The sequence below is a fragment of the Dipodomys ordii genome, unplaced genomic scaffold, assembly GCF_000151885.1.
Source record: "Dipodomys ordii isolate 6190 unplaced genomic scaffold, Dord_2.0 Scaffold187, whole genome shotgun sequence".
In the NCBI taxonomy this organism is placed as follows: Eukaryota; Metazoa; Chordata; class Mammalia; order Rodentia; family Heteromyidae; genus Dipodomys; species Dipodomys ordii.
In genome coordinates, this window is record NW_012267403.1 from 770696 (window position 1) to 786958 (window position 16263).

Sequence of the window (16263 nt, forward strand, 5' to 3'; positions counted from 1 at the left end):
CAAAACAAAAAAGTTGGTCCTTTCAAAAGAAGGATAAGCCCTTAGAAAACCTTACAAAAGAAGACAAATTGTCCAAATTAATTTTTAAAAGATGATAAAAGGAATATCACAATAGATATGATTGAAATTCAAAATACCAACAAACTGGAAAATCTGGTCACAGTGGATACATATCTAGATAATAACAATGTACAAAAACTGAGCCAAAAGGATATAAACCACTTAAACAGATCTATAACAAGCAATGAATTTGAAATGGCAATAATAGACCTCCCAACAAAGAAAGGCCAGGTTCTGATGGTGTCACAGCTGAATTCTATAAGACCTTTAAAGCAGAACCAACATCAATACTTCTCAAACTCTTCCACAAAATACAAAAGGAGGGATCACTACCAAATTCATTCTATAAAGCCAACATTACACTTACCCCAAAACAAACAGGAACTCAACCAAAAGAGGGGAGAGAGAGAGGGGGTGGGAGAGAGAGACAAGGGAAAGAGGGAGAGAGAGAGAGGGAGGGAGAGAGGGAGAGGGAGGGAGAGAGGGAGAGAGAGGGAGAGAGGGAGAGAAAGAGAGAGGAAGAGAGAGAGAGAGAAACTTTAGACTATTCTCTTCAGTGAACATAGAAACAAAAATCCTTAACAAAGTACTTGCCAACCAAATACAACAACAAATAAAATCAAGCACTATGATCAAGCTGGATTCATCCCAGGGATTCAAGTACAATAAACATAATACAACAGATAAACCAAACCAAAGACAAGATCACATGATCATTTCAATAGATGTAGTAAAAAGCCTTGGACAAAAATCTGTCATCCTTTATGATAAAAGCTCTAGAGAATCTAGGAATAGACAAAACATTGTTCAACATAATAAAGGCTATAGCCAATACCATACTAAACAATGAAAAAACTAAACGGTTTTCTCTTAACTAGGGAACAAGATAAGGATGTCCTTTCTTCACCTTTTTTCAATGTAGTATTGGAATTCCTAGCCAGAGTAATAAGACAAGATAAAGACCTAAAGGTGACCCAAATAGGGAAGGAAGAAATAAAACTATCCCTATTTGCATATAGGACAATATACCATAATCATGTTCATTGCAGCACTATTCACGATAGCCTTGGTATGGAATCAGCCCAGATGCTTCTCAATGGATAAATGGGTCAAGAAAAGGTGGTATCACACACACACACACACACACACACACACACACAACCACACACACACAACCACACACACACACACACAATGGAATTTACTCATTCATTAGAAAGAATGATGTATTGTAGAAATGGAAAGACCTGTGATAATTTATGTTAAATGAAGTAAGTCAGGCCCAGAGAGACAAAAAAATCCTTTATATGTGGAAGCTAGATTTAGCTCACAAACTCAGAAGTAAATACATTGGGTGGTATGCAAGTCTATACAAATGTTATTAACTGAAATATGTATATTCAAGGGAAATCTTAAATCATCAATTCCTTAGAAAGCCAAAATCAAAGTTCAGCAAAATAAAGCACCAGAAAGTGGGTTCTCAAAAGGAGTGGGTGGGGTCAAGGAGAAAAGGGTAAACAAATAGAGAGAAGAGAGGAAAAATGCTGGCAAGACTCTAATGTATATCCTACAAAAATAAGAAGAGTGAGAGAAGGGATGGGGAGGGGAAGAATGGGTGAAAATATTGAAAATGGGTGACATTGATCAAGATATATTGTGTGCGTAAATTGCTTTGTTAAATGGCAACTCCTTTGTGCAACTACTTAAAGATAACAATAACAGTAAAGAACAATAGGAAGAGTTCTCCGGGCTGGGAAGGTGGCTCAGTGGTAGAGCGCTTGCCCTGCATATATGAGGCCCTGGGTTCGATTCCTCAGCACCACATAAGTAGAAAAAGTCAGAAGTGGCACTGTGGCTCAAGTGGTAGAGTGCTAGCCTTGAGCTAAAGAGCTGAGGGACAGCATCCAGGCCCAGAGTTCAGACATGACTGACAAAAAAAAAAATAGGGAGAGTTCTCTAAGGGGGAAAGAAGGTTGATGGAGTTCTAATGGGAATAGAAATAATCAAAACACACTGTGTGAGTTTATTTATACTGTAATTGTCTTTTGTTCTTATGTGAATAAAATAATAAGGAACATTAAAAAAGACAAACCTATATTTAAAGGACCCCAGAGTCTCCATCTCCAAGCTCCTGGAGCTGATAAATAACTTTGGTAAAGTAGCAAGGTATAAAGTCAATCCACAAATAGCAGTAGCTTTTCAGTATGCCAACAATGAGAAGATAAAAGGCCAAATAAGGAAAATAACTGTATTTTACAATTCTCAATAAAAATACCTAGAAATCAACTTAACCAAGGTATTGAAGGACTTCTACAACAAAAACTGTAAAATCTTGAAGAAAGAAATTGAAGACAAAGAAGTGAAAAGACTTATGTTCCTGTATTGGCAGAATTAATAACATGAAAATGGCAATACTGCCTAAGGCAATCTACAAATTCAATGCAATACCCATCAAAATATGTCATTCTTCACTCAGATAGAGAAAACAATCCTAAAATTCACATGGTACCAAAAAAGGCCCTGACTCACAAAAGCAATTCTGGGCAAAGAAAAGTAGAGCTATAGTAATGAAAACAGCTTGCATTGGCACAAAAATAGACCTGAGAACCAGTGGAATAGAAGACCCAGAAATAAAATACAGACCATCTAATATTTAATAAGGGAGCCAGAAATGTAGGATGGAAAAAAAGACAGCCTCTTCAACAAATAGTGTTGGGAAAACTGGATATTCACATTCAAAAAACTGAAACTGGATCCCTACCTGTCACCTTGCACCAGCATCAGTTCAAAATGGATCAAAGATGTCAGTGTAAGGCCTGAAACCTTGAAACTACTACAGGAAAAAATAGAAGAAATGTTAGAACTTCTCAGCACAGACAGAAGATTTCTGAGTTAAGTTCCAGGGGATCAGCAAATCAAAGAGTGAATTAACAAATAGGATTTTGTCAAACTAAAAAGCTTTGGCATGGCAAAGGGCATACTTGTCAAACTAAAAAGACAGCCTACTGTATGGGAGGAGATGCTTGCCAGCTATATATCAGACAGTGACATAATATCCAGAATATACAAAGAGCTCAAGAAACTAAACTCTCAAAGAATCAACAACCCAATTAATAAATGGAAAAATGAGCTAAATAGAAACTTCTTAGAAGAGGAAGTAAAAACGACATGAAGAAATGCTCAACATCTCTGCCTATAAAGAAAATGTAAATCAAAACACTGAGATTCCATCTCACCAAGTTAGAATGGCCATTGTAAAGAACACAAACAACAGCAGATGCTTGTTTCCTCCTATATAGGAGGAAAGAAGCCTTAACACATTGTTGCTGGTAATATAAACTAGTGCAATCACTCTGGAAAAGAGTTTAGAGATTCCTCAAAAGATTAAACATGGAATTATTCTATGGTCCAGTAATCCCATTTTTAGGTATTTTTCCAGAAGATTACAAATCAGAATACAGTAAAGCCACTTGCACAACCATGTTTACTGTTACACTATTCACCATAGTCAAGGTATGAAAACAGCCCAGATGCCCTTTTGTGGATGAATGGATCAAGGAACTGGGGTGTACATACAATGGAATTTTACTCATCCATTAGGAAGAATGATATTACATAATTTGCAGAGAAATGGATGGACCTGAAAAAAATAAAGTGAAGTCAGACCCACTAAGACAAATGATGCATGTTCTTGTCTCATATGTGAAAATTAGACCTAATTTATAGATATACAAATAAATATATACAGGGTCTTATACAAGCGCCTGCAAACATATCACCCAAAGCATAGTATATACAGGGGAGAATTCATACAGTGTAACTCCTTAGAAAAACTAACATATGATCCAACAAAATGAATACCAGGAATCAGTACTTGAGTGTGGAGGAGAGGTCAAGGTGGTAGATAAATTAAAAGAGAAAACAGGGAGAATGCAGTCATAATATTCAATGCACATCTTATGAAATTAAGAAAAATGAGGGGAGGGATGGGTAGGACTGGGAAGTATGAGGAGAATGATCAAGATGCATTGTACTGGAAGTGGTGTGGTGGCTCAAGTGATGGAGCACTAGCCATGAGAAAAGGGAGAGCTCAGGTATAGTTCCCAGGCCCACAGTTCAAACCCCAAGACCAGAAAAAAAAGATGCATTGTATTTATAAACTGACATGTTTAATGGTAACGCTTTGTATAACTACATAGTTAAAAATATATATATAAAAAAAGAAAAAGAAAAAAATAAAATATTTGTGTGCATAATATATCATATTATAATGTATTATTATATAATAGAGATCATATATTATATTGCCTAATATTATTATATTAATAATATAGATAATATGTAAAAGATGGATTATCTACATAATATATGTAATTAAATATTTATATATTATATAGGTTATATAATTAAATAATATAATTATATATTATATTTTATATATAGTTTACACACAAACATATATTTATATACTTGTGGTATCTATAAAATTTATATTGTATATATTAATATATCATCTGCACATAAATTTGTATTTATATAATTATGGTATCCATATTATATACTTTATGTAATTTATATTTATATATTACATATCTATGCTACATGCACTATTATATATTATTATATAAAATATATTTAAATATTATTTTATATCATATAATTATATAATGTATAATACCTTATAATATGATTTTTATTATACATATATTTCATATATGTACTGTATGTCACAAATGTCATAATTTCCTATTATTTTGGCTGGATAATATTCCTCTGTTGATGAATATCTATGTTGATTCTATACCCTGAGTGTCATAAATAGTGCTGCATAAACAAAATCAGGCTTGAGCTCTTCAAAATGTGGCTCAATACCTATCTCTCTTACCAGTGCGCTAGGCAAGGTATCAACAGAAAGAGGCAAATGAATGGCTATAGAGTTCAGAGATGCAAACGAGCCCATGATAGTGCAGAAGATAGTTGAGACAGGGGCATAAGAGACAGGGGCATAAATTGATCTCAATGAATGAAACTGACAGAAGTTGAGTTGAAGAGAAGAGCATGTGTAAAGGTTCTGTGGGAGAGGTGTTATAGAGATAATAGCTGAAACACCTAGTATATCAAGTTGTGGAAACTGGTGCTGTAAAATTAATTGGAGTCTCTGAATGCAAGGATGAAGAATTCATTATTAATTCCATATAAAACAGTGACCTTACAGGACACATAGCATGAGCAGTTCCATACTGCTTTCCAAGTGATATTTTCCCATTACAGGACAGAGGGAAATATCTGTCTCTAAAAACAAAATAGTATTAACATAGGCATATCTTCCCAAATGGAATAAGGGAAATACTCACCAAATAAAGGAAGGAAAAAAATGAAAGAATGAAAGAAAAAAGAGAAAGAAAGAAAGAGAGAGAGAAAGGAAGGAAGACAGGTAGGCAGGAAGGAAGGGAGGGAGGGAGGGAAAGGAAAGGAGAGAAAAGAAGAAAAAGAAAGAAAGAAAGAAAGAATCAGCTCATCATAGCTGAGCAGTACTGCGACCTGAACTCAGAGCAATTGCCCTTGTATTTTTCATTCAAGTCTGGCACTCCTACCACAGCTCCACTTCTGGCTTTTTGGTTATTAATTAGAGATACTAATCTCAGGGGCAGCCAGGCGCCAGTGATTCCTGCCTGTAATCCTAGCTGAGATCTGAAGATCGCGCTTCAAAGTCAGCCCAGGCAGGAAAGGCCATGAAACTCTAAATCTCCAATAAACCACTCAGAAAACCGGAAGTGGCACTGTGGCTCAAGTGATAGAGCACTAACCTTGAGCTGAAAAGCTGAGGGATAGCGCCCAGGCGCAGAGTTCAAGCCCCACAACCAACAAAAAATACACAGACACACACACACACACACACACACACAACGAATCTCACAAATCTCGGGTTGGGAATGTACAGCGGTAGAGTTCTTGCCTAGCATGAATGAAGCCCTGGGTTCAATTCCTCAGTACCACTTGCACAGAAAAGGCAGAAACTGGCACTGTGGCTCAAGTGGTAGAGTGCTAGCCTTGAGCAAAAGGAACTCAGGGATACTGCCAAGCTGAGTTCAAGCACCAGGACTGGCAAAAAAAAAAATACTCAGGAACTTTCTTGCCTGGTTTGACTTTGAACCTTGATCTTCAGATCTCAAGCTCCTGAGTAGTTAGGATTATAGACATAAGCCACTGGCACCTGGCAAGCTGGGTGATTTCTAAAGAGCAATTTAATGACAGAAGCTTAAAGTAGAGCCCAACAGACACCACTGCTAAAGGTCAGACCTAGTGCCACAGAACTGAGATAAAGAGGAGGAGATGGATTCAAAGAGGTATTTAAGTGCTAGAATAAACAGAATCCAGGGACTGATTAAGCATGGAGATGTAATGAGTGAATAAAGCTAATGACAACCATCACTTTAGAAGTCCAGCTGGCTGGTAATGCAGTTAACTCAATTGTTGAATTGTTCTGTCTTCAGGAAATGAGAAAAGGCAATATAGCATCCTCGGTATTAGCAGATTGTTGAGACATTTGGACTATTTTCTGTTGACAAAATTCTCTAGGCAAAATCCCTTTCCTGTTTCTTCATGAATCTAATTTCCAACTGTTACATTCATTGATTTTTTTTTATCTCTTCTGGACATGTTCTAATTTCTGGCACTCTAGAATGTAAGTCATAGGAAGAACAGTGACAGTAGATGGGAGGGTGGTGGGGAACAGGAAAGGGGGAGAGAGGTACACACAGAGAGACAGAGACAAAGACAGGCAGAAAGAGACAGTGAGACATAAAGACAGAGAGACAGAGGGGCAGAGAGGAACAAAGAGAAAGAGAGAAATGGAGAGAGATAGAAGACAGAGAGACAGATAAAAAGGGACACAGAAAGACAGCAACAGAGACAGATGCAAAGAGAAAGAAAGAATGTGAGAGAGAAGAGAGATTTGAAAATGGCCAAGACAGAAGAACATAGTCTGAACCTTTAACTTAACAGCAAAAAAGAGGCCAAGCACATGTGATTATCCCTCTCAGTCAGTCCATATCAGCGTCTGTCCATTTTGACATGGGATCCAAGGACTAAAACAAGAGATTGGAAAGTTGGGAATGTGGCTTGGTGGTAGAGTGCTTGCCTTGCACGCATGAAGACCTGGGTTTAATTCCTCAGTACCACATAAACAGAAAAAGCCAGAAGTGGAGCAGTGCTCAAATGGTAGAGTGTTAGCCTTGAGCAAAAGAAGCTCAGGGACAGTGCCCAGGCCCTAAGTTCAAGCCCTAGGACTGGTGAAAAAGTGGTATGGGAAATTTCCAGGTTAAAATAACCTAACTGCAACTCAGCTTCATATCTTCTTAGAGGCCTTAGAAAATCCTTTCTTTTTAACCATTTTAAGTAGTCTTTTCTGATATTAAAAAAAAATCTCATAACATCTTATTAGGTGGAACCACATGAAATTGCTGATCCTAGGCTAGTTTTGACTGGCACAAACAATCTTTTAGTTCAATGTTATGTTTATTATAGTCACAGGCCTATGTATCTTACTACCAGTATGCATGAACCCTTGAGTGTGCACGAACTCGTGCACACACACACACACTTACATAAAATAGTGACTACTATTACTACTGGATTGGCAATTCCCTAGGAGATCTTGGGGGCTGGGGGCAAAGCGATTGGGTTGTAGTAGATTTTTTGTATAGTTTGCTGACTTCTGCTATATGTTATTGCCACTACAGACTATTTCAGCCTACCCATAGGATGTCATCAAGTGCAGAATTATAAAAGAGATGTGCACAATTGGCTCTTAAGAGCTCCAGCTGCCTCTGGCACCCCATTTCCTATCTATCTATAACATCTACCACATAGAATCTCAGACTTATCATAAGGGCAGTAAAAGGTTGTCAATTTGAAGCTTCAGCTTCCAGTTTGAGCATCAAAGCTGCACAGATAATGCCAGTAATGATGACAACCATTTTGGCACCTTCCTCTTTCAAAATAGTCCTTGTATTCATTTCATATCAGGGAAACAGAACAGGTGCACATATTCTTAACGGATAGATGCTGAAGATGAGAAGCAAAAAAATAAGGGCAATTCCAAAGGTAACATAAATGGGCATGCCAAGACTAGCAAGGAAAGGCTCTGATCTAACTCTCAAGAGGATAGGAAGATACTCATACTGTTGTTGAACTCTACTCACTGGAGGTCAGCTCCATATTCCCTCAGTCATGAGCCAAAAGCTGGGAAGGTTACAGAACATTTCTACTACCTTCCCATGTTATTCTGAATAGTGATCGTCAGAAATACAGACAGCCAAGGCAGGAGCTACACAAAACCATTGTATATCATCTAGCCAAGTCAGGAATATCTTCAAACTTGGTTCTGAGAGAAAGGAAAGGAAAGGAAGAAGGGAGAGGGGTTTGAACTCAGGTCCTACCCTGGTTAGGCAGGTACTCTACTCCTGAGCAACACCTTCATCTCTGGGAATTTTTTTGTGCTTGTCCTGGGGCTTGAACTCAGGGCCTGGGTGCTATCCCTGAGTTTTTGTACTCAAGGCTAACACTCTACTACTTGAGCCACAGCTCTACTTCTGGCTTCTATGCGTTTTAATTGGATAAGGCTCTCAGACTTTCCTGCCCAGGCTGGCTTCAAACTGTGGTCCTCAGATCTGTCTCCCAAATAGCTAGGATTACAGGCATCAGCTGCAATTTTTTTTTGTCAGTTGTGAGGCTTGAACTCAGGGCCTATGTTCTACTCCTGGACTCTTTTGCTCAAGGATAGTGCTCTACCACTTTAAGTCACAGCTCCACTTCCTGTTTTTGAATGATTAATTAGAGATAAAATCTCATAGGGACTTTTCTGCCCTGGGCTGACTTCAAACTGTGATCCTGAGTAGCTAGGATTACAGGCATGAACCACTGGCACCCTGCATCCCTGCAATTTTTAATAAATAGTTTCACATTTAATGCCTATTGCATTATCTTTTGAGGAAAATGAAGATGGCCTGCACTGGAGTACAGGATCAGAGAAAGAGAGGGAAGGAGAGAGAGAGGGAAGGAGGCATTTTTGGCCCCATTTAGCTTGTGAGAAAAAATATACTCAAGGCTGGGGACAGACCTACTTAGGTTCTCAAGGATTTATTACCCTGGCTGCTCCTAGAACAGCCCTACCCCCAAGCCATTATATCAACTTTCAGAAGAGCAAATTTCCTAAAACTAACCTAACATTAATAAGCCTGGCCACAGAGGTGGAAAGAAACACAACCTGCCAATACTTTTTGGCTGAGCTACCTTGAAAACAACTATTACGGTAGAGACCCTTGTTTATACACTGCTTGTAGATACAGCTCACTTATGAAAGTTGTTGGGTCTGGGCACCGGTGCCTTACACCTATTCAAGCTACTTAGGAGCTTGAGATCTGAGGATCATGATTCAAAACCAGCCCTGGCAGGAAAGCACTTGAGAGTCTTATCTCCAACTAACCATCAGAAAACTGAAAGTGGTGCTGTGTCTCAAAGTGGTTATAGCATTGAGCAAAAATATTCAAGGACAGCACCCAAACCCTCATGACCGGCAAACAAAAAATAATGTTGTTGGGGACTCATAAATTCCCATTCTTGGCATATCTCTTTTCCACTTATCTCTTTCTTAGCACTAGGCTTCTGATATCTCCATTACTTGGATAATGGTTTTAATCCTGATTATATAGTTCAGAGCTCATCCTGTTGGTCCAATTCCACTTGGTTATAGGGTTCCTAGATTTACTGGCTGACAATCCTGGCTCTCTTGTGACACCCCCCCCCACACACACATAGACACATCTCCCAAATCCAGTCACCAATAGACACTCATAATGCTCAATTGGAGGAGCAGGTAGGGCCTACAGCCTTATTTCCCCAGATACTGAGGCCTGCGCAAAGATGACCAAGTTGACCTGATTCCCTTCTGCTATAGGGTCTGCAACCACCAAAGATCCAAAATGAGGCTTCCTATTGCCAAGGATGGGAGCTACAATGACAGCTAAAGCTGTCTGCTATTTGAGCGAAGTATGCATAGGCTGGACAGACAAGCTTTTACACATTATTGCCAATCTCCATGACAAGGTGCAGGTTATGTCTTCAATTTACAAATGCTGCTGCTAAGGCTTATGAATCACAATTATTTAAAATCACACCCCTGGTAGGTTGTAATGTCGGGGATGGGACCTGCATCTGTGTGAGTCCAAATTTCATTAGTTAATCTCTTGTAGATCTTCAGAAATTCTTTCTGAATTTGTCTTCCAGAAAGTCTGAAAAGGAATATATAAACATATTGACTATACATGAGGGAGAATCACAATGGTGTAACTCAAACAATTAACTTAATAGTTTAACAAAATGAATAGCAGAAAGCTGAACATGTGTTGCGGGGAAGAGATCAAAGGGAGACAGAAAGATGCATGGAGAAAGGAAGGGTGAGTGCAATCATCATATTCAATGTGCATATGTGAATAAAATGGAACCAAATAACTTGGGGAGATTGGTGGGGTTGGGATAGATGGGGAAGAATGATGGAAGGAATGGCATTGATCATAATATGTTGTAGTCAGAAAACTCATTTGTTTACTTGAAACCTCTCTAAAACTACTTAAAGGTGATTAAACTACACTTAATTTAATTTCTAAAATCTTGTAACCATTCCCTGCAGCCCCAAATAAAGTGTTTTTTCCTGCAAAATAAGAAGAAATTCTGAAAAAGAGCTTCATAATCTAATATTGAAATCAATACAATTCTGAAGTAGTGGGGGTTTGAGTGTGTGTGTGTGTGTGTGTGTGTGTGTGTGTGTGTGTAACTACCGGGGTTTGAGCTCAAGGCCTTGAGCTTGCTTGGCTTATTTGCTTAGCTGGCACTCTACCAATTGAGCCATGTCTCCAGATGGATTTATATTTTTGCCAGTGCTGAGGCTTGACCTCAAGGCCTCACATTTTCTTGGCATGCTTGATCAGAGGTAGCAGTCTACCACTTTAGCCACACTTACAGGACAGTGGTAGCATCTTAAATTTTACTCATTTTTCATAAAAGAATGTCAGTGTTAAAAGAATGCATGAAGATATCAAGGAGTACAATGGTCCCGCAGACTTCAGCTTAAGTAAAGCAGTCCCAGAGAGATTGTGTCCAATTCTGGAATCCTTATTATATGCAGGAAGGATAGAGTGGTGGGTACAAGCCACAGCATATGAGGAAAGGTTGTAAAGAACTTCCTGTTTATAGGCTCCAGAAATTCATATGTTGTCCCCAAAGCCATAGTATTTAGAGAGAGGACCTTTAGAAGGTGATGAAACAATAAGGAATTCATCCTCATGAATGCAATTAGTGTCCTTTTAAAAGTAACCCAGCCTGGTGCCAGTGGCTGACACCTGTAATCCTGGCTACTCAGGATGCTAAAATCTGAGGATAGAGGCTTGAAGCTAGCCTGGACAGGAAAGTTCATGAGACTTTTTTTTTTGGTGGGGGGGGCCGGGTGTGGGGCCTGAACTCTGGGCTTGGGCACTGTCCCTCAGCTCTTCAGCTCAAGGCTAGCACTCTACCACTTGAGCCACAGTGCCACTTCTGGATTTTTTTCCTGCTTATGTGGTGCTGAGGAATCAAACCCAGGGCTCAGGCATGCAAAGCAGGCGCTCTACCACTGAGCCACCTTCCCAGCCTGTTCATGAGAGTCTTATCTGCAGTTAACTACCAAAAAGCCTTAAATAAAGCTGTGGCTCTGGTGGTAGAGCATTAGACATGAGCACAAAAATTCAGGGACAGTACCCAGGCCCTGAGTTCAAGCCCCAGGACTGGCACCAAAAAAATCCAGTAAGGCACTGGTGGGTTATGCCTGTAATCCTAGCTAATTAGGAGGCTGAGATCTCTGGATCCAGATTCAAAGCCAGTCCGGGCAGAAAAATCTGTAAGACTCTATGTCTAATTAACCACTAAAAAGCTGAAAGTGGAGCTATGAAAAAGACAAATAAGTGTGAAATCCCAAGTTCAAGCCGCCTGAATCCAAGGGAGATTGTTGTCTTCCACCAACTGAAGGAAAATGAGAAGGTGGTATCCATGAAGAAGTAGGCCCTCACCATACACCAAATACTCCAGTACTTTGATCATGAACTATCCAGCCTCCAGAACTGGAAGAAATAAAGCTCAGTTGTTTATACATTATTCAGTCAATGGAATTTGGTTAGAGCAGTCTGAACCATCTAAGAGCTAGGCTTTTGAGCCTAGAAAAGAGACAACTCTAGGGAATCAATTTTTATTATGCTTCTTCCATCTCTCTCACTCAGAATAAGCACCAGACTCTCTCTCTCTCTCTCTCTCTCTTCCTCCCTCCTTTCCTTTCTCTTTCTCTGTCTGTCTGTCTGTCTGTCTGTCTCTCTCTGTCTCTCTGTCTCTGTCTCTGCCTCCCTCTCTCTCTTTCTCTCTCTCTCTCTCTGTTCGTATTGGGACCTGAACTCAGGGCCTGAGTGCTCTCCCTTGCCTTTTTTGCTCAACGCTTGTGCTCTACCACTTGAACCACAGCTCTGCTTCTGGCTTTTTGATGGTTAATTGGTGATAAGAATCACATGGACGTTCCTGCCCTAGCTGACTTTAAATGTTAATCTCAGATTTCAGGCTCCTGAATATCTAGGATTATCGGCATGAGCCGCTGGCACCCAGTTTAACAGGTCCCTTTTGCCCTTCCTAGTCCTAACACTGCATCTGTGATCTAACACAGCCTCTCACTGCACTTAAGCAACACTAGACTCCTTGTTATTCCTAGAAAGTGTGATCTGTTCTCATCTCAGCAGTCAGGTCCTCTGGAATGTGACCTACTCTGAGTACTCTCACTATATTTTAAGTTGCAGCCACCATCTCTCTTCCCGTACTCTACTTTTCTCTTTTTTAGCTGTCACCATTTGACTTACGGTATTTTTTGTTTCTAGTTTTCTCCCTTTCAAATAAGCTGAGTGAGGGGCAGGGTTCTACATTTCCTCCTTATTACTGTACCTTAAACACATCATAGACATTCAATATTTGTTGACACAGAGAACACCATTTCTTCCTTCCAATTTAGAAAGGCTGGTAATTGGGTGAAAGGAGAATAGCAGACATTGTTTCTGTGGCTCCCAGAAATTAAGCTATATCAATTTGAGCTTCATATAAAAAGGGACATCTCAGCTGGGCACTGGTGACTCAGGTCTGTAATCCTAGATACTCGAGAGACTGAGAGCTGAGGATCCAGTTCCAAGCCATCCCAGGCAAGAAACTCTGTGAGACTATCTCCAATTAACCAGCAAAAAGATGGAAGGGGAGCTATGGCTCAAGTGGTAGAGCCAAGCCTTGTGTGGAAAAAGTAAAAGGAGAGCTCGAGGCCCTGAGCTCAATCCCTAGTACCAGCACACACACACACACACACACACACACACACACACACACACATACACAAAGGAACATCTCATATATTAAAATTTCTCCAGAACCCTATACCAATTGATAACAAGTACAGAGACAGATTGTGTAGAATGAAGTCAAGCATCAAAAGAGGCAGAGTGAAGAATGAACAACAGCATTAAATTCTGTTCCCCGAATGCCCTGATTGAAACATGATTAAAATGAGGCTTTGATAAATCACCTAAGTGCCCAGGAAGCAGAGCCTTAAAGCCCTAAATTCTAGGCTAGTAGAATCACTTTTTTCCCAATGAAGTGATCTTTTGAGTAGGGTAATCTCTGGAAATATTCATGATTATTTATGTCTGTTGTCTTTCTGTGTATTCCCTCCCCATTACCCTGTTCCATGGAAACAGGCCTTTAACAGACCACTTATTTTTATTTTGTTTTTGTTTTTGAGACAAGCTCCCACTGTGTAGATCACGCTGTCCTTGAACTTGTGATCCTCCTGCCATGGCCTCCCAAGTGCTGGCATTATATTGCCAGGCCTGGAAAATTACTCGTCTTTTTTAAGTGCTGTGGATTGAACCCAGGGCTGTATATAGTCAAGCACTCTGCCACCGAATTCTATCCCCAGTTGTCAGACCTCTCACAAGAAGATTTTGCAGTGCACAAAGCAAAAGTAAGCTGAAAGCCATTCCCTGACTCCTTCAATCCACACTTGGCTTTTTTTTTGTATGCCAGTACGGGGACTTGACTTAGGATGCTGTCACTTAGCTTTTTGTTCAAGGATGGTGCTCTACTACTTGAGCCACACCTTGTCACTGCTGGTTCTTTGCTGGTTAATTGGAAATAAGAGTATCACAGACCTTTCTGCCTGAGCTGGTCTGGAACAGTGATCTTCAAATCTCAGCCTCCTTAGTATCTAGGCTTATAGGTATGAGCTACTGGGCACCATGCGCATTGGCCATTTCTTGCCCATCCAACATGTGAGTTTGTCCCCTTGAAGTACATTACTTTTAATCATATTTTTTGTGATCTGCATAGCCTTTGCTTCCTAATAGTGATAAGTGCATCTTAGGAGACCTTAGGAAGACACATGAGGTATCTCGTGGGCTGGAAGGATCACAAAGGAAATGTGTTCTAGCATCAGGAGAGAAGAAGTAAGAAAGCAAGAGATAAATTGAGGAGAGCCCATCAGAAAGTAATTGCTGTCTCAGATAAAGAGACAATTTCCCACTGTGGCTATTAAAATGATTTACAATTAAGTAACTCTTCATGAGGCAGTGTTCCAATTGACAGGTCTGAGTGGCAGAAGGCCTATTCTTCAGGCATCTAAGTGCTTCTGTCTATTGACTCACTGCTATTCATCATCCTTCTCAGGATGCTTAAGCAGGTTTAAGTTGGAGGAAGGTTCAACCCACTTGGCTGGATACTATTCCCAGAGACCCAGATCTAGGGATGGAGTCCCATTCTGGGCCAACAATGGCTTGGAGTTGGGAGGCTAGGCTGGGCCCCACTCAGTAGGATAGAGAAACAGCCCAAGTCTCTTTCAGCCTTTGAATGCTAAAGACTAGTGCCAGCTGCTGGAGGCATTGTTAGGATATACCCTTAATGTTCAACTGACTAACAGATTCATTAAATGCAATACATTAAATGCCATGCATACATGTGTCTACATCTTTATATCCATCTCTCTGTCTCTGTCTCTCTCTATCACAAGATGTGTAGTCCAGTGATCTGGCTGTGTGAATTTTGGAAAAGGTCTTAACCTCTTTGAAACTCCCATTTTCTTATCTAAAATAGAGATAAAAACAATGCCAGACTCTTAGGGTTAACATGAGGATTACCCAAGAAAACAAAGTATCTTTAGTACCTGGCACATATCAGAGATATCATTTCTTCTGTGCTTGGAGAATTATATTATTTTTTATTTTATAAGTGAATATGGTAAGTTTATTTAGAAGCAAAGGAAAGAAAGAAGAGTTAGTTGGACTAGGTTTTCTGAAGAGAGGTGAATTTCCCTTTGGATATCCATAGTCTCAATGGTCCCCTCTTTGGTTTGGCTGGTAAAGTAGTGACCCAGTGCTGCTGCAGGCCTGTCTGATTGGCTCCCTGAGATCAGACAGCCTGATTATGTAAGTTCTCTTCTGAATGGACCCCTTCCATCTCAGAACATGAGTGCTGGGGAACTATTAGCATTAGTCTTCCTCTCCTAGATCAGTCTCCTCCACAAACTATACAAATCAGTTCTCTTCTGAATGCAGCCATTTATTTCCTCATCTATAAATAGAGAGGAAATGACCTGCTGTCTACTTACTTCTTAGGGCCTTATTAGAGGATAATGGAGATGGAAGGAATTTGCAAACCAGTAAGTGTTGTCCTCAGGTCACTTGCTATGCCAGCTATCCAGACACCAAGCCACCCAGCTAAAGCCCAAGAATTAAGAGGAAAGAAAATGTGGGTTCAAAGTCCTCATTGTGGGTGGGACTTGTAGGTACGTAGCAACTTGCCCACAGCAGTCCCCAAGTTCTTGCACAAAATTACCATATCTGTTAGATTTATATCTGCTCTAAAGAAAAACAGAACAAAGGAATCCCACTCAGCAGGTGCAAACCTGGTCCTCAACACACCTGTAGAATAGAATGCAGCTAACTGAAGTAGCTTCTTGCTGTTAAAAGGTCTAAAGAGGGACTGGGAAGGTGGCTCAGAGGTAGAGCACTTGCCTTGCATGCCTGAGGCCCTGGGTTCGATTCCTCAGCACCACATAAGCAAAAAGAAAAAAGCCGGAAGTGGCACTGTGGCTCAAGC